Raw genomic sequence first — 20,781 nt, 5'->3', positions numbered from 1 at the left:
AAATATGTTTTTTTGACCTCCAGAGCTGGACCAACTTGTATCAAATACCTCTGATCAAATCAGTCTACTAGCCCACCACAGTACAAGTACAACACCACAGTACAAGTAACCATTTGTTCCTCTATAAACATAGTGCATGGGGTGTGGCATAAAGTGATCTTATATGATGTCATCATTGGTAGGGCTGTGGCAGTCATTTAATTTTGTCAGACGGTTATTGTCATGCAAAAGTCTGCCGGTCTCACGGTAATTTACAGTTAATTAACAAAGTTTAGCATCTCCAGGCCTCCCTCCACTTATACAAGCCGCTGATGCGTGCTTCTGGAACATGTACATTATTTTAGTCAGGTCTAAAGAAACACATGAAGAATGAACTATGCTAATGTCCATGCCATAGGCTGTAGGCTTGTTCATTTAGCTGACAAAATATTTTGTATAAGTCCCATTCCCTTTTATATTATATGATTTTATAGTAAGAAGAATATAATTGAACTTAGCTGAATAAAATAGAAAGGATATTTATCCCATTCCGGAGCGAGTGTGCATGTGAAGTGGATATGTTGAACCTAAAAGTGATCATTTGAAACAACTCTAAATCTAGCGTAATAGACGTATTTGGCAACTTTAGTTGTGAATGATACAAATCTTAATGTATTAGAAATAAAACATATGGGCTGCATGATGTGACTATAGGCTATTGATGCGAGCGAAACAGCGCCCCTCTGTCTCTGTAGGCCGTCTATCTGATGCTGTCTCGTTGCCACCCGTAGCATTGAATGCAAGGGAAGCCAGCGAGCATTTGATCTCCCTTGATACATTTTTTTATAATATAATAGTCGATACGCGTTGCTCTACACTGAGTGAGCTCAACTGTGAATGGTCGTAGCGTACCAAAAAATAAAAGTGTCAAGGGCTTCCCTCCAATCACATCAAGAGCAATACCTCATTGACAGAAACAACTTGAATTGTTGTCCTCCGGTGGCTAGTTAGCTAGCTAAAATGGTCCCTTTCCTAAATTAGCCATTGATGGAGATCGGGATTTGAACTTGTGGTTTTACTTAATTCTCAGTGCTGGCCAATGATTAACGGTGATTCTGATCCAACCCTAAATTCATACATTGTGCCCCTGGCCTAAGAGGATGGGGGTTCAATATGTAGCTAGATGTAGAAGGCTAATGTTGAAAAAGGCTAGCTAACTTTGCCCATGAAAGGAAGTTAGGCTAGTGAGCAAGCATTTTAACCTGTTATGGATAGGGAGCAGTATTTTCACGGCCGGATAAAAAAACGTACCCGATTTAATCTGATTATTACTCCTGCCCAGAAACTAGAATATGCATATAATTATTAGCTTTGGATAGAAAACACTCCAAAGTTTCTAAAACTGTTTGAATGGTGTCTGAGTATAACAGAACTCATTTGGCAGGCCAAAACCTGAGAAGATTCCTTACAGGAAGTGCGCTCTCTGACCATTTCTTGGCCTTCTACACTCTCTTTATTGAAAACTGAGGATCTCTGCTGTAACGTGACATTTCCTACGGCTCCCATAGGCTCTCAGAAGGCGGCAAAATGCTGAATGATGTCTTTGCAGGCCCAGGCTGAAAAACAATAGCGCATTTGGATAGTGGTCGATCAGAGACTGGAGGCGCGTGCACGAGGTGACACCATGTTTTTATTCTTTAGTCTTTGAACGAAAACAACGACTCCCGGTCGGAATATTATCGCTTTTTTACGAGAAAAATAGCATAAAAATTGATTTTAAACAGCGGTGGACATGCTTCGAAGTACGGTAATGGAATATTTAGAATTTTTTTTGTCACGAAACGCGTTGGGCGCGTAACCCTTCGTCACCCTTCGGATAGTGTCTTGAACGCACGAACAAAACGCCGCTATTTGGATATAACTATGGATTATGTGGAACCAAACCAACATTTGTTATTGAAGTAGAAGTCCCGGGAGTGCATTCTGACGAAGAACATCAAAGGTAATCCAATTTTTCTTATAGTAAATCTGAGTTTGGTGAGGGACAAACTTGGTGGGTGTCAAAATAGCTAGCCTGTGATGGCGAGCTATTTACTTAGAATATTGCAAAATGTGCTTTCACCGGAAAGCTATTTTAAAATCGGACACCTCGATTGCATAAAGGAGTTCTGGATCTATAATTCTTAAAATAATTTATGTTTTTTGTGAACGTTTATCGTGAGTAATTTAGTAAATTCACCGGAAGTGTTCGGTGGGAATGCTAGTTCTGAACGTCACATGCTAATGTAAAAAGCTGGTTTTTGATATAAATATGAACTTGATTGAACAAAACATGCATGTATTGTATAACATAATGTCCTAGGTGTGTCATCTGATGAAGATCATCAAAGGTTAGTGCTGCATTTAGCTGTCTTCTGTGTTTTTGTGACATTGTATGCTAGCTTGAAAAATGGGTGTCTGATTATTTCTGGCTGGGTACTCTGCTGACATAATCTAATGTTTTGCTTTCGCTGTAAAGCCTTTTTGAAATCGGACAGTGTGGTTAGATAAAGGAGAGTCTTTAAAATTGTGTAAAATAGTCATATCTTTGAAAAATGGAAGTGTTTGGATTTTTGAGGAATTTGTAATTTGCGCCACGCCTATCATTGGATATTGGAGCAGGTGTTCCGCTAGCGGAACGTCTAGATGTAAGTTAACCAGGTAGCCTAGGACAACAAATACTAAAAGTGTGTACTGTATGAGTACAGGATGGCATTGGCGTTTCTCTACAAGTAGGGTGAGTCAACATGTTTCTTCTACTTCCACACGTGCACAAAATCAGAACTATGGACTGTTTTTCTAGCACAGACTGGAATATGTTCCGTGATTCATCCAATGGCATTGAGGAGTATACCACCTCAGTCATCGGCTTCATCAATAAGTGCATTGACGACGTCGTCCCCAGTGACCGTACGTACATATCCCAACCAGAAGCAATGGATTACAGGCAACATCCGCACCGAGCTAAACGCTAGAGGTGCCATTTTCAAGGAGTGGGACACTAATCCGGACGCTTATAAGAAATCCCGCTATGCCCTCAGATGAATTATCAAACAGGCAAAGCATCAATACAGGGCTAAGATTAGTAATCGTATTCGACGGATTACCAGGGCATGTACTCAGAGCATGCACGGACCAACTGGCAAGTGTCTTCACTGACATTTTCAACCTTTCCCTGACCAAGTCTGTAATACCCATGTTTCAAGCAGACCAACATAGTCCCTGTGCCCAATAATGCGAAGGTAACCTGCCTAAATGACTACTGCCCCATAGCACTCACATCAGCAGCCATGAAGTGCAGTTGTGAACTACAGGAAAAGGAGGGCCAAACAGGCCCCCGTTAACATCAACAGGGCTGTAGTGGAGCGTGTCGAGAGTTTCAATTTCCTTGGTGTCCACATCACTAACAAACTACAGTACCATGGTCCAAACACACCAAGCAGTCGTGAAGAGGGCACAACAACACATTTTCCCCCTCAGGAGACTGAAAAGATTTGGCATGGTCCCCAGATTCTCAAGCTTTACAGCTGCACCATCGAGAGCATCCTAACTGGTTGCATCACTGCCTGGTATGGCAACTGCACTTGACCGTAAGGCACTACAGAGGGTAGTGCGTATGGCCCAATTCATCACTGGGGCCAAGCTTCCTGCCATCCAGGAGCTATATACTAGGCAGGTCAGAGGAAGGCCCAAAAAATTGTCAAAATCGAGTCACCTAAGTCATAGACTGTTCTCTCTGCTATCGCACGGCAAGCGGAATCGGAGCGACAAGTCTAGGTCCAAAAGGCTCCCTTAACAGCTTCTTCCCCCAAGCTATAAGACTGCTGAACAATTAATGAAATGGCCACCCAGACTATTTACATTGACAAATAGCTGTACAGTGCCTTGCAAAAGTATTCATCCCCCTTGGCGTTTGTCCTATTTTGTTGCATTACAACCTGTAATTTAAATTGATTTTTTTATTTGGATTTCATGTAATGGACATACACAAAATTAGTCCAAATTGGTGAAATGAAATGAAAAAAATTACTTGCATATGCATTCACCCCCTTTGCTATGAAGCCCCTAAATAAGATCTGGTTCAACCAAGTACCTTCAGAAGTCACATTATTAGTTAGATGATCTGTCACATGATCTCAGTATATATACACCTGTTCTGAAAGGCTCAAGAGTCTGCAACATCCCTAAGCAAGGGGCACCACCAAGCAAGGAGCTCTCCTAACATGTCAGGGACAAGGTTGTGGAGAAGTACAGATCAGGGTTGGGTTATAAAAAAAATATCCAAAACTATGAACATCCCACGGAGCACAATTAAATCCATTATTAAAAAATATGGCACCACAACAAACCTGCCAAGAGAGGGCTGGCCACCAAAACTCACGGACCAGGCAAGGAGGGCATTAATCAGAGAGGCAATAAAGAGACCAAAGATAACCCTGAAGGAGCTGCAAAGCTCCACAGCAGAGATTGGAGTATCTGTCCATAGGACTACTTTAAGCCGTACACTCTACAGAGTTGGGTTTTACGGAAGAGTGGCCAGAAAAAAAAGCTATTGCTTATTAAAGAAAAAAATAAGTAAACACGTTTGGTGTTCGCCAAAAGGCATGTGGGAGACTACCCAAACATTTAGAAGAAGGTACTCTGGTTAGATGAGACTAAAATTGAGCTTTTTGGCCATTAAGGAAAACGCTATGTCTGGCGTTAACCCAACACCTCTCATCACCCCGGGAACACCATCCCCACAGTGAAGCATGGTGGTGGCAGCATCATGCTGTGGGGATGTTTTTCATCGGCAGGGACTGGGAAACTGGTCAGAATTGAAGGAATGATGGATGGTTCTAAATACAGGGAAATTCTTGAGGGAAACCTGTTTAAGTCTTAGAGATTTGAGACTGGGACGGAGCTTCACCATCCAGCGGGACAATGACCCTAAGCATACTGCTAAATCAACACTTGAGTGGTTTAAGGGGAAACATTTAAATGTCTTGGAATGGCCTAGTCAAACCCCAGACCTCAATTCAATTGAGAATCTGTGGTATGACTTAAAGATTGCTGTACACCAGTGGAACCTATCCAACTTGAAGGAGCTGGAGCAGTTTTGCCTTGAAGAATGGGCAAAAATCCCAGTGGCTAGATGTGTGAAGCTTATAGAGACATACCTCAAGAGACTTACAGCTGTAATTGCCGCAAAAGGTAGATCAACAAAGTATTGACTTTGGGGGGGTGAATAGTTATGCACGCTCAAGTTCTGTTTTGTCTTATTTCTTGTTTGTTTCACAATAAAACATATTTTGCATCTTCAAAGTGGTAGGCATGTTGTGTAAATCAAATGATACAAACCCCCCCAAGAAATCTATTTTAATTCCAGGTTGTAAGGCAACAAAATAGGAAAAATGCCAAGGGGGGTGAACACTTTCGAAAGCCACTGTATACAGATAGCCTAGTGGTTAGAGCGTTGGACTAGTAACCGAAAGGTTGCAAGATCAAATCCCCAAGCTGAGAAGTTAAAAATCTGTCGTTCTGCCCATGAACAAGGCAGTTAACCCACTGTTTCTAGGCTGTCATTGAAAATAAGAATGTTCTTAACTGACTTGCCTAGTTAAATAAAGGTTAAAAAAAATTAATTATATATATATATATATACACATTACAATAAATGTTTTACTTTATTTTGTCAATGTTTTTTTTAACTCTTGTTGGTTAAGGGCTTGCAAGTAAGTATTTCATGGCGTATTTCATGTATTTAATTTGAAAGCCACACGCTATTTAGCTTATATTGATTGGACTAAATTGTTTTTGGTATCTTTTAGTTGTCACTGTATTAGACTAAGCATAGGTGATTTTATTATGTTGAAATGATGCTGGAATAGTGGAGACAGCTCATGTTTTCTTTGTGACTTGCGGTAACTCTCTGTGGTTCGAACTCAATAGTTGTTTAGTAGTCTGAAAATGTCAAACATTAACTTTCTTGACCATGCTGTAGGTAATATATCTGTTTGTTACATGCAATATGCTTTGTGGACAACACCAGACAGAGGTTGCTCTCTGGTTTTGTGATGAAACAAAGGTGTGGTTTGTTGCTTGCACTAAGATAAGCCAGGCAGTAAAGTCATTCCTTGATCCACTATAAACATACAGTTTGTGTGGTGTGGCATACTAATGCAATCTGATATTATGCATCGGTCAAGATAAACCATGCATTAAAGTTGATTTAACGGTCCATTTCTCACAAGTAATCCCTTGTCCTTCAACCCATAACCACACCTATAAATCTTAGCCACACCTATAAACATACAGTATAGGTGTGGTGTTGTACAAATGTGATACGGTGTGTGTCATTATTGGTTTTACTAAGTCAGGGGTCAGACACACACACAAGGATCATATACATTGTATTGCACATGGAGTTGACTTGGTTACATCTGAGGTGGGGTTTAGTTAGATTACCAACCTGTTGCTGACCAGGGATTGGTTAGTGCAGGCGCTGCATGATTCACTCAGTGCATCCATCATTCCTCCTAGGTTCCTTTGGTGCAGACCTTTGAGGACAGCCTGCCAATCAGAACAAAGCATGTCAAGAATAGCCCATCAATAAGAAAACAGGACGTCTGTGACGACAGCACCAATCATAATCCGATTGTGTGTGTGTGTCTGGTTTATAACTAAGGCCGGAATTCAATCAGAATGCAGGTTGTCAAATGCGGCATATAAAGGCAATTTCCGATTGAGATGACATCTACAGCGTTCCCTGCGAAGTTGATCTCAGCGAACACGGGACATTGCCTGTAAAATCTGCATTGTCGACAACCCATGATCAGATTTAATCGTGGCCTAGGTTCATCCCTGAGTATGACGACACTAATGGCCTCATCCCTCTTTCTCAAGGAAATTCATCTTCTAAATTCATGCTCACCGCAGAGAGACTAGTCCGGCCCTTGAACCTGGGAGTAGAGTGGTTCAGTGTGCCCATAACGGGCACAAACATTGCCTCAGCCATGTGGTGTGCATGGGAGGGAGACAGTGCTGTTATGCAGGGGTCACCTTTAAATAATGAAAGAAAGCAAAAACAAGAACAATGACAATGATTTTACATTCATGTTGAGGGGAATTCTGACACAGAATACAAAACATTAAGAACACCTACTCTTTCCATGACACTGACGTCACTTGTTAAATTCTCTTCAATCAGTGTAGATGAAGGGGAGGAGACCGGTTAAAGGATGTTTAAGCTTTGAGACATGGATTGTGTATGTGTGCCATTAAGAGGGTGAATGGGTAAGACACAAGTGCCTTTGAACAGGGTATGGTAGTAGGTGCCAGGGGCACCAGTTTATGTCAAGAACTGCAATGCTGCTGGGTTTTTCATGCTCAACAGTTTCATGTGTGAATCAAGAATAGTCCACCACCCAAAGAACATCCAGCCAAATCGACAACTGTGGAATCAATATGGGGCAGCATCGCTGTGGAACACTTTCGACACCTTGCAGAGTCCGTAGCCTGACGAATTGAGGCTGTTCTGAGGGCAGGGGAAGGGGAGGGGGGGGCGGCGGCTCAATATTAGGAAGGTGTTCCTAATGTTTGGTATACTCAGTGTATAGCGCATGTTACACACCAGTCATGAAGCTGTCCTGATCCAGCAGGTCTCCTGGTTTCAAGAGCCCATCTCTGAAAGTAAGGAGGAGGTAAGTGAAACCAATACACACACACACACACACACACACACACACACACACACAGCCAGAGAGAGCATCTAACATAAAGTTAATCTTACTCAGATCTCTCATTAAAAATCGAACAGTTGAGTGATTGACGAAACAGCGAGCGATTTCTGGATAAATGTACAACAATGCATTGCGTATTAGCTTAATCACTTAAAAACAGGCCATCAGACTCGACTCATACATACCAGAAACCACGATATCATGCCAGACACCCCAGCCCCACCACACGCTGGTGTCTACCATCTTAGTCAGACTCACCTCTGTGATGTGGATGAGGATGAATTTGCAGGAGTGGGGGTGGTGGTAGTGGGGTGGGGACAGGATGGCTCTCTGGTTCCAGGGTCTTCTGTGAGGGGGGAGCAGGCTGGAGGCCTCCTTTCCTCTCATCTGAGAACACACCCACAACACTAACCAATAACCTGAGGCAAAGGCATTACATAGATCACAACAGTAATCACACCACCCATAACAGGGCTAATCATGCATATCCCTGTCAAACAGACAGCCAGTGATATGTTGTGCAAACCACACACACGTCTGTAGTATCCGGTGATGGGGCAGAAATGCACGCACACACGGGAAAATTATATCTTAAAATATATTTCAATGAATTATGAATATATTTAAATATTGCGAAAATGTATTGATCACATATATACGGTGCATTTGGAAAATACTCAGACCCCTTGACTTTTTCCACATTTTGTTACGTTAGCCTTATTCTAAAATGGATAGCATTTTTTCCCCAGCAATCTACACACAATACCCCATACTTACAAAGTGAAAACAGGTTTTTAGAAATGTATTGAAAATTAAAAACAGAAATACCTTATTTTACATAAGTATTCAGACCCTTTGCTATGAGACTTGAAATTGAGCTCAGGTGCATCCTGTTTCCATTGATGATCCTTGATGTTTCTACAACCTCAGACTGGGGCGAAGGTTCACCTTCCAACAGGACAACGACCCTAAGCACACAGCCAAGACAACGCAGGAGTGGCTTTGGGACAAGTCTCTGAATGTCCTTGAGTGGCTCAGCCAGAGCCCGGACTTGAACCCAATCGAACATCTCTGGAGAGACCTGAAAAATAGCTGTGCAGCGACACTCCCCATCCAACCTGACAGTGCTTGAGAGGATCTGCAGAGAAGAATGGGAGAAATTCTCCAAATGCAGGTGTGCCAAGCTTGTGGCGTCATACCCAAGAAGACTTGTGGCTATAAACGCTGCCAAAGGTGCTTCAACAAAGTACTGAGTAAAGGGTCTGAATACTTATGTAATAGTGATATTTATTTTTATTTATTTTTTATACATTTGCAAAAAATTGTCAATGTCATTATGGGGTATTGTGTGTAGATTGATGAGGAAAAAATCAATTTAATCAATTTTAGAATAAGGTTGTAATGTAACAAAATGTGGAAAAAGTAAAGAGGTTTGTATAACTGTTGAAATACAGTATGTGAATATGTTATTTTTACGTATAAATGCACACAGCCATGTCTATACCCAGTGAGAGTGTGAGCAGCAGCATGCTGAGGCGGGCAGGTACAAGGCAGGTTGTTGGTTGACCTCGGCCACAGCGTTGAGCGGGACAGTGAAGAGCAGCATGGCTCGGGAGAAAGCGGACCAGCTTAGTAATGTCAGTACTACCGCCCACAGCAGGAAGAACCCAGCATGCACCACACACGTCCATACTGTAGCCAGGCTCAGACCTGTAGGAGAGGAACACAGTGAGGGACAGAACAATGGCATGTCAATTCTGCAAAATGAGTGTGTACCTGATAAATGCACTGTTAACTGAAATGTTGGTTCTTATTGCAATTAAAAAAATACACATGTTGACCAATGCAGTAAAAAGGCATCTAATCTGGTCTGAATCTAGGAGTGTGTACCAATCTACCTGATCTAATTCTAAAGGTGAGTCTACTGTATGTGTGGATGGTGGAAAAAGTACCCATTTGTCATACTTGTATGATGTAAAACTCATCATACCGGCTGTATTTCTGCCTGCTTGAACAGTAATGGCTCAGATACACATGAAATGACCCCGGGAATCAACAGAACATCGCTCAAAATAATATAACATTCAAAATAGGTGAATCTATCGTTAGTAGTACTTCAAAGTATTTTTACACCATTGGTGTGTGTACATATGCATACTCTTCCAGCACAGCCCAGGTAGCCCTGGATAACATAAAGCCTCCTCTAGTTCTGCATGTTGTCAAGGTAACGCAGCATGGTTCCCAGCATTCCATTCATGTGTTCCAGTTTTCCCATTAGGTCCGTGTAGTACTGAGCAGTCCGGTTCTGATACTGCAGGAACACAGTCATATTGTGGTCTGAGGAGAAAAACTGAAATTATACAACTGATAATCCGACCCCAAAACCAGAAGTACATTTTTTGACAGCTCCTGTTAGTTACAAGGGGACAGGGTTCAAGGCTTGAAGCACAGTTGACTGCTCCTACAGTTTTGCGTTGGTACTGCAGTTTAACGGACACCAGGCCCAGAAAGACAATTCCCATATATGGCCACATACTAGGAATTTTCTATGTGAATTCTCTAAGACACTTTAGTCATAATTTTTGTGCACAAAACATTCATTGAATTATTCAAATAATTGTGGCTGAAGCAAATGTATCCCCCCATCACTCACAGACGAAGATATTAACATTTTACATTCAGCCAATGTCTGCCATGTTTTTGGATGACGTGATGACGTTGTCGCTGCTCCCTGTGCATGTGATGTTGGTCTGTATACCGGATGCAACCCGGATATAGACAGTCCATGAATCTGCGTATTTGAACGTGAGTAGACTACCTTGAAAACAACGGTCGGTGTTACTGTTAATAAAACATTTTTTTTAAAGTATTGCTACAAAGTAAAAAAATAAAAACTATAAAAAATAAATAAATACGGTCGGACATTTTGGACGCAGATTCCAGTTATTATTATAGTGGTTAATTGGTTAATTGGCTTCGCTAGAATATTTTCATCATGGCAGCAACATTAGTATCCTGGCAGCAATATTACAACGTCTGGTTTTCCAATTTTGCCTTCAAAATAAAAGAAGTCTGCTGAAAAACGCAATGTTTATGATACAAAATCAATCATTTTGGCACTTTTGCATTGTGCATAATAATAAACAGCAAGTAGCAGCAGGGGGGAGGGGGGTCAATGCAAATAGTCCGGTTGGCCATTTGATTAATTGTTCAGCAGTCTTATGCCTTGGGGGTAGAAGCTGTTAAGGAGCCTTTTGGACCTAGACTTGGCGCGCCGGTACCACTTGCCGTTCGGTAGCAGAGAGAACTGTCTATGACTTGGGTGACTGGAGTGCAAAGTTCTTGGGCCTTCCTCCTTTAGCTGGGTTTACTAGAGTTCTGTTACACTACTTTACAGTACAGACAGTAACTATCCTGGTTTCCCTTAGAAACTCACATAACAGCTAGATTACACTGCTGGTCTTACATAGTGTGTAGCCGCGGTTGTCATATTTTGTTTTTCAGACATATTTAGTTCCTGGCGCCTCTAATGTCTCAGGGTCTCCTAGTGTTGACACCCTGGTTGACTGAATGTTTCTGAACGAGTTCAGATGAAAGGAGTGTCAACCTACATCTTAACCCCTCATTCCCCCCATGCAGATGAAGACAGAACCCAAAAACTCCTCCTGAGATGGACTCCAACCTGAGAATTGGCTTCATCGGGGCAGGCAACATGGCCTACGGGATAAGGGAGTCAACAGGGTCGGAATAATCTAGTGTGTGATTTAGTGTGTGTGTCAGGGTTGGGGTCAATTCGAATTGAAGTTGGTCAGCAAGCGATTTGAATATAACAGAAAAAAAATCTGATATAAAGAGCTTCTCTTTTTAAGTTTATTGAGAAGTCCTTGAAAAGAAACAGAAAAAGAAACGTCCCTTTTTTAGGACCCTTTCTTCAAAGATAATTCGTAAAAATCCAAATAACTCCACAGATCTTCATTGTAAAGGGTTTAAACACTGTTTCCCATGCTTGTTCAATGAATCATAAACAATTAATGAACATGCACCTGTGGAACGGTCGTTAAGACACTAACAGCTTACAGACGGTAGGCAATTAAGGTCACAGCTATGAAAACTTAGGACACTAAAGAGGCCTTTCTACTGACTCTAAAAAACACAAAAAGAAAGATGCCCAGGGTCCCTGCTCATCTGCGTGAACGTGCCTTAGGCATGCTGCAAGGACGCATGAGGACTGCAGATGTGGCCAGGGCAATAAATTGCAATGTCCGTAATGTGAGACGCCTAAGACAGCGCTACATGGAGACAGGACGGACAGCTGATCATCCTCGCAGTGGCAGACCACGTGTAACAACACCTGCACAGGATCGGTACATCCGAACATCACACCTGCGGGACAGGTACAGGATGGCAACAACAACTGCCCAAGTTACACCAGGAAAGTACAATCCCTCCATCAGTGCTCAGACTGTCCGCAATAGGCTGAGAGAGGCTGGACTGAGGGCTTGAAGGCCTGTTGTAAGGCAGGTCCTCACCAGACATCACCGACAACAACGTCGCCTACCGCACAAACCCACCGTCGCTGGACCAGACAGGACTGGCAAAAAGTGCTCTTCACTGACGAGTCGCGATTTTGTCTCACCAGGGGTGATGGTCAGATTCGCACTTATCGTTGAATGAATAAGCGTTACACCGAGGCCTGTACTCTGGAGCGGGATCAATTTTGGAGGTGGAGGGTCCGTCATGGTCTGGGGCGGTGTGTCACAGCATCATCGAACTGAGCTTGTTGTCATTGCAGGCAATCTCAAAGCTGTGCGTTACAGGGAAAACATCCTCCTCCCTCATGTGGTACCCTTCCTGCAGGCTCATCCTGACATGACCCTCCAGCATGACAATGCCATCAGCCATACTGCTCGTTCTGTGGGTGATTTCCTGCAAGACAGGAATGTCAGTGTTCTGCCATGGCCAGCGAAGAGCCCGGATCTCAATCCCATTGAGCACGTCTGGGACCTGTTGGATTGGAGGGTGAGGGCTAGGGCCATTCCACCCAGAAATGTCCGGGAACTTGCAAGAGTGGGGTAACATCACACAGCAAGAACAGGCAAATCTGGTGCAGTCCATGAGGAGGAGATGCACTGCAGTAGTTAATGCAGCTGGTGGCCACACCAGGTACTGACTGTTACTTTTGATTTTGACCACCCCTTTGTTCAGGTACACATTATTCAATTTCTGTTAGTCACATGTCTGTGGACCCTGTTCAGTTTATGTCTCAGTTGTTGAATCTTATGTTCATACAAATATTTACACATGTTAAGTTTGCTGAAAATAAATGCAGTTGACAGTGAGAGGAAGTTTAGATGCCCTTTTTTCAAATATTGAATTCGAATTTCAGTTTACTTCCTGAATTGACTGCCTTCAATTGGAATTCACCCCAACCTCACATGGTGGGTGTGTCTCTGTGTGTGTGTGGCTCTTAACTTGCCTAATGTTCATTTTCTTTCTATACCGACTTCTTTTCCCCTCCACCCCCCTCAGTCGATGTCCATCACTGTATTTGCATTTGTGAATCTATTGCTCTACATATTTGTGTGTGTGCGTGTGTGTTATGCACAGTGCACAGGGCTACCATTCACCTCTGTTTTCATTGTATTCAGGAGTTGGGGGAGTCGGCCACCCACTTCAATGCAGAGCTGGTCAATAGCTGTGACCTGGTGTTCGTGGCGGTCAAACCACAACTCGTCGCGACCGTTCTCAGCGAGATCACAGACCACGTCACCTGGAAACACATCATCATCTCCGTGGCAGCAGGTGTAACCCTGGCAACGCTTGAGGGGGTGAGTCCTGAGGAGAGGGTTGTGTTTTTAAACTATTGCACAGAAATCTGAGTAACTTGAGTTGCTTGATCAGATATCTGGCGATTATAATTTTTTGGCAAACAAGAAAAAGGCAACAAAATGTAATTTGATGTATAATTGAATGTTATGTTCTCTGTCACACTCCCTCTCTCTTTTGTCCTTCCTCCTTCCCTCCATCTTTCTACCTTCATCCCTCGCCCTCTGGGTTCTGATGGGGTAGGACAGTTGAACTAAACTCATGCGGCATTTCTTGAGTTATATTCTTCAAGAATCAACGGGTACATTTCATTAATTCAGAAGTGCAAAAATGGATGAAGCAACTGCAAATTGCCACTTTAAAGTTAATTAATTGGTCTTTTAAATGTTTGTGATTAAAAACAAATTACCTACCTGCTCTAAACTGATGCCTATGACAAGAAAGGAACTAAGGGCAACAGAGGACTGGAAGTTGTGATGGGGTTTATAAAACCTACTATTATTTAGGGTTGGGTATAATTCAGTCAAATGAATTAGAATTGACCCAAACATTCTTTCATTGGTTGTGACCAGGACTGTGATGATGAGTAATGGGTTGACGATGGGATACACACTACATGGCCAAAAGTATTTGGACACCCCTTCAAATTTGTGGATTCGGCTATTTCAGCCACACCCGTTATTGATAGGTGTATAAAATCAAGCACACAGCCATGTAATCACCATAGACAAACATTGGCAGTAGAATCGCCCGCACTGAAGCGCTCAGTGCCTTTCACCATGGCACCGTCATAGGATGACACCTTTTCGAACAAGTCAGTTCATCAGATTTATGCCCTGCTAGAGCTGCCCCATTCAACTGTAAGTGCAGTTATTGTGAAGTGGCAACGTCTAGCAACAAGGCGCAAATCGGAAGGCCACACAAGCGCAGAGAATGGGACTGGCGAGTGCTGAAGCGCTTTGCTCTTAAATATCATCTGTCCTCGGATGCAACACTCACTACCGAGTTCCAAACTGCCTCTGGAAGCAATGTCAGCACAGGAACTGTTTGTCTGGAGCTTCATGAAATGCGTTTCCATGGCCAAGCAGCGACACACAAGCCTAAGATCACCAATACGCAATGCCAAGTGTCAGTTGGAGTGGTGTAAAGCTCGCCGCTATTGCACTCTGGAGCAGTGGAAACGCGTTCTCTGGTGTGATGAATCACTCTTCACCATCTGGCAGTCCGCCAGATGAATCTGGATTTGGCAGATACCAGCAGAACGCTACCTGCCTCAATGCATAGTGCCAACTGTAAAGTTTGGTGGAGGAGGAATAATGGTCTGGGCTGTTTTTCATGGTTCGGGCTAGGCCACTTAGTTCCAGTGAAGGGAAATCTTAACATACAATGACATTTTACACGATTCTGTGATTCCAACTTTGTGGCAACAGTTTGGGGAATGACCTTTCCTGTTTCATCATGACAATGCCCCCGTGCAAAAAGCGAGGTCCATACAGAAATGGTTTGTCGAGATCGAAGCAAGTCCCCGCACCAATGTTCCAACATTTAGTGGAAAGCCTTCCCAGAAGAGTGGAGGCTGTTATAGCAGCAAAGGGGGGACCAACTCCATATTAATGCCCATGATTTTGGAATGAGATGTTCGACGAGCAGGTGTCCACATACTGTACTTCTGGACATGTAGTGTTGATGGTAATTTTCCATTAAGAAAAATTGGTGGGACTTGCTTCAGCACTTTACAAGCATTTTTGTGGTAGTGGAAGAAGTTTAAATGTTTTACTTAAGCAAAGCAGTTAAATATAGTCAATGTTAAATTTAGTAAAATAATTGGTCTGATTACTTTGATAGACTACACTATTAACCTTATGACTTTGGATTGTGGGGCAGTTAGATCACATATTTCATCACAAATAACTACACTCATACTAGCGTACTACACTTTTATACACTCTTCTAATATAAAGTACAGTCCGCACTTCTTCGGAAAGTGGTCAAAACGGCAGTTGTTTCAGAAAATGTTGACGTTTTTGATGTGGTTACTGAAACAGCTGTATCGTTACATCTGTACAATATATTTATGTTCCGATTCCAGATTTGAATAGGAAGGAAGTAGACCAAGATGTCATATGCTCTAAGTGGTCAAAGTAGCTGATTTGTGCCAAAAGTTACATTGTTTATAGGGAATGTTAAAGACATGATGTCACAATGGGGAGCTTTAGAACGATGAGGAAATCCTATGAAAGTGGATCGTGGAAAAAAAGTGTAATAGTTTAAATGTAAGCAACTCAAGCCAGACCTGTCCTCACATTTTAAAGTTTGAACGGCGTTTCTATCTTAAACGGTGTAAGAGGAGTAGCCTGCAGAATAATAAGAAGAAGTATGACGAAGATTTAAAGTAGGGACTTTTGCGCTCAGAATGTTGTCGTTGATTTTGTCAGGATTACCCTCATTTGCTGATGAGCAATAAACAGAGACACTCTCATGAACACCTGTGTGTGCCATTTCAAGTGCAACGTCATGTAATTTCTCTCTCAGGTATTGCCTATGCTCTTCACTGACCAGACTATGTCTTGGTTGTAATTGTTGTCCTTGCATGCCTCTCCTAATGACTTGAATTGCCCTGACATACATTTGAAGTCAGAAGTTTACATACACCTTAGCCGAATACATTTGAACTTAGTTTTTCACAATTCCTGACATTTAATCCTAGTAAACATTTCCTGTCTTAGGTCAGTTAGGATCACCACTTTATTTTAAGAATGTGAAATGTCAGAATAATAGTAGAGAGAATTATTTATTTCTGCTTTTATTTCATTCATCACATTCCCAGTGGGTCAGAAGTTTACATACACTAAGTTAGTGTTTGGTAGCATTGCCTTTAAATTGTTTAACTTGGGTCAAACGTTTTGGGTAGCCTTCCACAAGCTTCCCACAATAAGTTGTGTGAATTTTGGCCCATTCCTCCTGACAGAGCTGGTGTAACTGAGTCAGGTTTGTAGGCCTCCTTGCTCGCACACGCTTTTTCAGTTCTGCCCACCAATTTTCTATAGGATGAGGTCAGGGCTTTGTGATGACCACTGCAATGCCTTGACTTTGTTGTCCTTAAACATTGCTCAGTTTGGCCGGGCTGCCAGCTCTAGGAAGGGTCTTGATGGTTCCAAACTTCTTCCATTAAAAATAATGGAGGTCACTGTGTTCTTGGGGACCATCAATGCTGCAGAAATGTTTTGATACCCTTCCCCAGATCTGTGCCTCGTCACAATCCTGTTTCGGAGCTCTACGGACAATTCTTTCAACCTCATGGCTTGGTTTTTGCTCTGACATGCACTGTCAGCTGTGGGACCTTTATATAGACAGGTGTGCGCCTTTCCAAATCATGTCCAATCAATTGAATTTACTACAGGTGGACTTCAATCAAGTTGCAGAAACATCTCGGGGGGGGGGCTGGTGAGCAGCAACATGTGAAGACTCGTTTTCTCAGTGCTCAGATCCAGGGCGAACAATTTACTATTAATATTTGACCAACACCTCCCCCACCGGGTTCATTTTGTAACGTTTAATTTGGAATCGAACCCAATTTACTAATCTGGCTTTTTTTGTGAAATGTTTGGCCTTTTAATCGTAAAATGTCGAGACAACAACGGCCGCGGGCCACAAAGGAGCAGGCCTCTGCTGAAGCCTCGGGCTCACCTGACACGGACTCTGATCCCACAGACCTAGCCATGGTAATGGCGGCTATCATTAAATCTGAACACTGTGCTGGATAAGGTGGAGTCATTATCCACTGACCTGTTCGCACAAATAGCTATTCACGCCACCGAGATCAACATAAAGATTGACTCCGTTAGCGAAGACTTGGCGAGACAGATGGCGCAAATGTTTACTCCGACAAAGTGGTGACACTGGAAGAGCAAGTCACCCGGCTATCATCAAAAGTCGTCAAACTCACTTCCAAGGTTGAGGACCCCGAGAACAGACAGTGCCGGGGGAACGGTCGAATTTTCGGCGTGAGAGAGGGACTCGAGACCGTAGGCAGAATGCGGCCTACCCTGTCCATAGCTAAACTGCTACAGGAAATTCTAGGCCTCGATTAAACCCCCACCCTTGACCATGCGCACAGAAGCATACAGTCCGCACCGAAGAATGGGGAGCCGCCCAGACCCATAGTAGTTAATTTCCACTACCTTCAGGAGAAGGAGGATGTCTTCCGTAAGGCAGTGCGAGTGGCTCCCATCACCCACGACGGCCAGAATATTCGCATTTACCAGGACTACACGGCGGAAGTCATGAAGAAGAGGTCAGCCTTCAACGAGGTGAGGTGGCTCCTACACCGCTGTCTGGACACCAAGTTCGGCATTCTCTACGCAGCTGTACTGAAGATCACTACTTCCTCCAGTGAGCAGATGACATTCTTAGACCCAACCAAGGCCAAAGAATACATTGTCGTGCACCTACATCCACAGGAGGACAGGCAACATAATACTAACTAGCCATTGTGGGCTCATACTGTGACCCTGCACTAGCCGTGCTAATGCGACCAAGGACCAACAAGTGAATTCATATCTTGACTAGAAACGTGCCTCCACCCTGCTGTCAAAAAATTACAATTATTTATCCAGTAATTTAACAGTAATATTAGGCCTATGAGAATAATTATATGGAGGATTTGCTGTTTGTGTGTTAATGTATATTTTGAAGTGTATGTGTATTATTTTTTTCAAGGTGGGAACTAGGAAGGCAATTATGTTGGGAGAGAGTTGAGATATTGACTAGACTGTGTGTGGGCTGGGGGGGGGGGGGTCTAGCTGAAATTTGATAAAGAGGATGTCTGTATGTTTTCAATAGTTGTTCAATTGTTAGGCTATTGGTTAAAGGTGCAACACAATATTATTTAATTACCTTTGATCTAGTTCAGTCTTATTAATCACTTAAACATATCTAATAATGATCTCTTACCTAGCTTGATGACTGTGGGCATTGTTGCTTACTTTTTGTGCTAAATAGAGATTGTGTAAAAATGCAGGAAATGAGCTTTAGATGCCCCAAAAAATTATGGGTGAGGACACCTAGACTCCCCACCAGGTTATGTCCCCCCCACTTCTAAAACCAAAGTGGCACTCCTGCTGGGAGGACTCTGGTACACAGCAGGTGGGGGGCGACACCGTGTGCCAACTAGCTAGGTAGCTAGCACACGGTGTCGCCTCCTGCTGTGTACCTAAGTAGCTGGCAGGGGCGACCGGTAGACAAAGGCTTTCGCCCCCGCCTGCCTTGCACTGTTTTCACGCAGTTCTGTTAACGAGGCTGCTGAGGGGAGAACGACTCATAATAATGGCCGGTACGGAGCAAACGGAATGGCATTAACCACATGGACCCCATATGTTTGATGCATTTGTTACCATTCCACCAATCACGCTCCAGTCTTTACCATGAGCCCATTCTCCCCAATGAAGGTGCCACCAAACTCCTGTGACGGTGAGGGCAGGTGGGAGCAAAGGACACTATCTACTGGTGTCGCCCCTTCCTCCCACTAGCTAGCAAGGTAGACTCCGGTACACAGAAGACAGGTAAAAAAAACTCTGATAATACTTTTATTTCCTTTTTTGACCCACATTCAAAAGTGTCACACAAGCATGAAGATGTCATGCTGGGGGGGGGGGCAATCATGCAGGAACCACTGGGATGCTCTGAGGGGTGGGGAGAGAGGGTTCATGAAGGAACTAATGGGATGCTCGAGGGGAGGAAGTCCTGCAGATGCAGGACTGGCCACATACAGGAACGCCTTGAATTACGGGCCGCAATCACACACTATTGTTTGAAGTAAGCATAGACATTTCTATGAGCCAACAAAAGTTTCAGGAGTCCCGAAGACAATTGTGTATTCACCCTTAGCAATTTTCTCACCCTCCATCTCACTTTGACCTGCGTATGTGGCGGCGATTCCTTGAGATTTCAGATTTTTGTTGATGGTGGTGGAGACGGTCGACGATGTCACACACAACCATTGGTTGATGCATGCAACGTCAGAGCAGGGGAACGCGACCTCAGTGTGACATGGGGAGCATTCCTCTGCCCAGGCGTTGCTGACGCATGCCAGATCTTACAACACTTGGATAGGTATTTTAAGTATGAGCTAACCACATCATATATGTTATAGCAATCAGTCATTGACATAGCGCACAACTATTGGTTGACGCATGCAACGTCTGAGTGGGGGAACACGACCATGATTTGAGGTAGACTTGCATAGCCGGCTGATCGTGCGAGCTACCATACAGTGAATTCGTTAAGTATTCAGACCCTTTGACTTTTTTCCACATTTTGTTACATTACAGCCTTATTCTAAAATGGATTATATAGTTTCCCCCCCTCATCAATCTACACACAATACCCCATAATGACAAAGCAAAAACAGGTTTTTAGAATTTTTTTGCAAGTGTATTAAAAATAAATAACTATTCAGACCCTTTACTCAGTACTTTGTTGAAGATCCTTTGGTAGTGATTACAGACTTGTGTCTTCTTGGGTATGATGCCACAAGCTTGGCACAACTGTATTTGGGGAGTTTCTCCCATTCTTCTCTGCAGATCCTCTCAAGCTCTGCCAAGTTGGATGGGGAGGTTCTCTGAACAGCTATTTTCAGATTTCTCCAGAGATGTTCGATTGGGTTCAAGTCCGGGCTCTGGCTGGGCCACTCAAGGACATTCAGAGACTTGTCCCGAAGCCACTCCTGCGTTGTCTTGGCTGTGTGGTTAGGGTCATTGTCCTGTTGGAAGGTGAACCTTCACCCCTATCTGAGGTCCTGAGTGCTCTGGAATATGTTTTCATCAAGGATCTCTCTGTACTTTGCTCCATTCATCTTTCCCTCGATCCTGACTAGTCTCCCAGTCCCTGCTGCTGCAAAACATCCCCACAGCATGATGCTGCCACCACCACGCTTCACCGTAGGGATGGTGCCAGGATGGAAAGCGGGCTGTCGTCTGCCTTTTACTGAGGAGTGGCTTCCATTTGGTGGAGTGCTACAGAGATGGTTGTCCTTCTGGAAGGTTCTCCCATCTCCACAGAGGAACTCTGGAGCTCTGTCAGAGTGACGACGGCTCAGTTTTGCCGCTCGGCCAACTCTAAGAATAGAGTCTTGGTGGTTCCAAACTTCTTCTATTTAAAAATGATGGAGGCCACTGTGTTCCTGGGGGCCTTCAATACTGCAGAATGTTTTTGGTAC

The 20,781-nt window shown here is 43.4% G+C and overlaps 1 long non-coding RNA gene across 1 annotated transcript; it reads right to left on the bottom strand.

Annotated features, from left to right (window-relative positions):
- Window positions 1–9,092: 9,092 nt before the first annotated feature.
- LOC123729863 (uncharacterized) lies at window positions 9,093–13,745 on the bottom strand. Its single transcript, XR_006761543.1, has 3 exons — window positions 13,367–13,745; window positions 9,898–10,076; window positions 9,093–9,449 (listed from the first exon to the last, which is right to left on the bottom strand). It is a non-coding gene; the product is annotated as an uncharacterized lncRNA (long non-coding RNA).
- Between the last annotated feature and the right edge of the window lie 7,036 nt (window positions 13,746–20,781).

The sequence above is a fragment of the Salmo salar genome, chromosome ssa23, assembly GCF_905237065.1.
Source record: "Salmo salar chromosome ssa23, Ssal_v3.1, whole genome shotgun sequence".
In the NCBI taxonomy this organism is placed as follows: Eukaryota; Metazoa; Chordata; class Actinopteri; order Salmoniformes; family Salmonidae; genus Salmo; species Salmo salar.
This window is presented reverse-complemented; position numbering and strand designations above follow the sequence as displayed.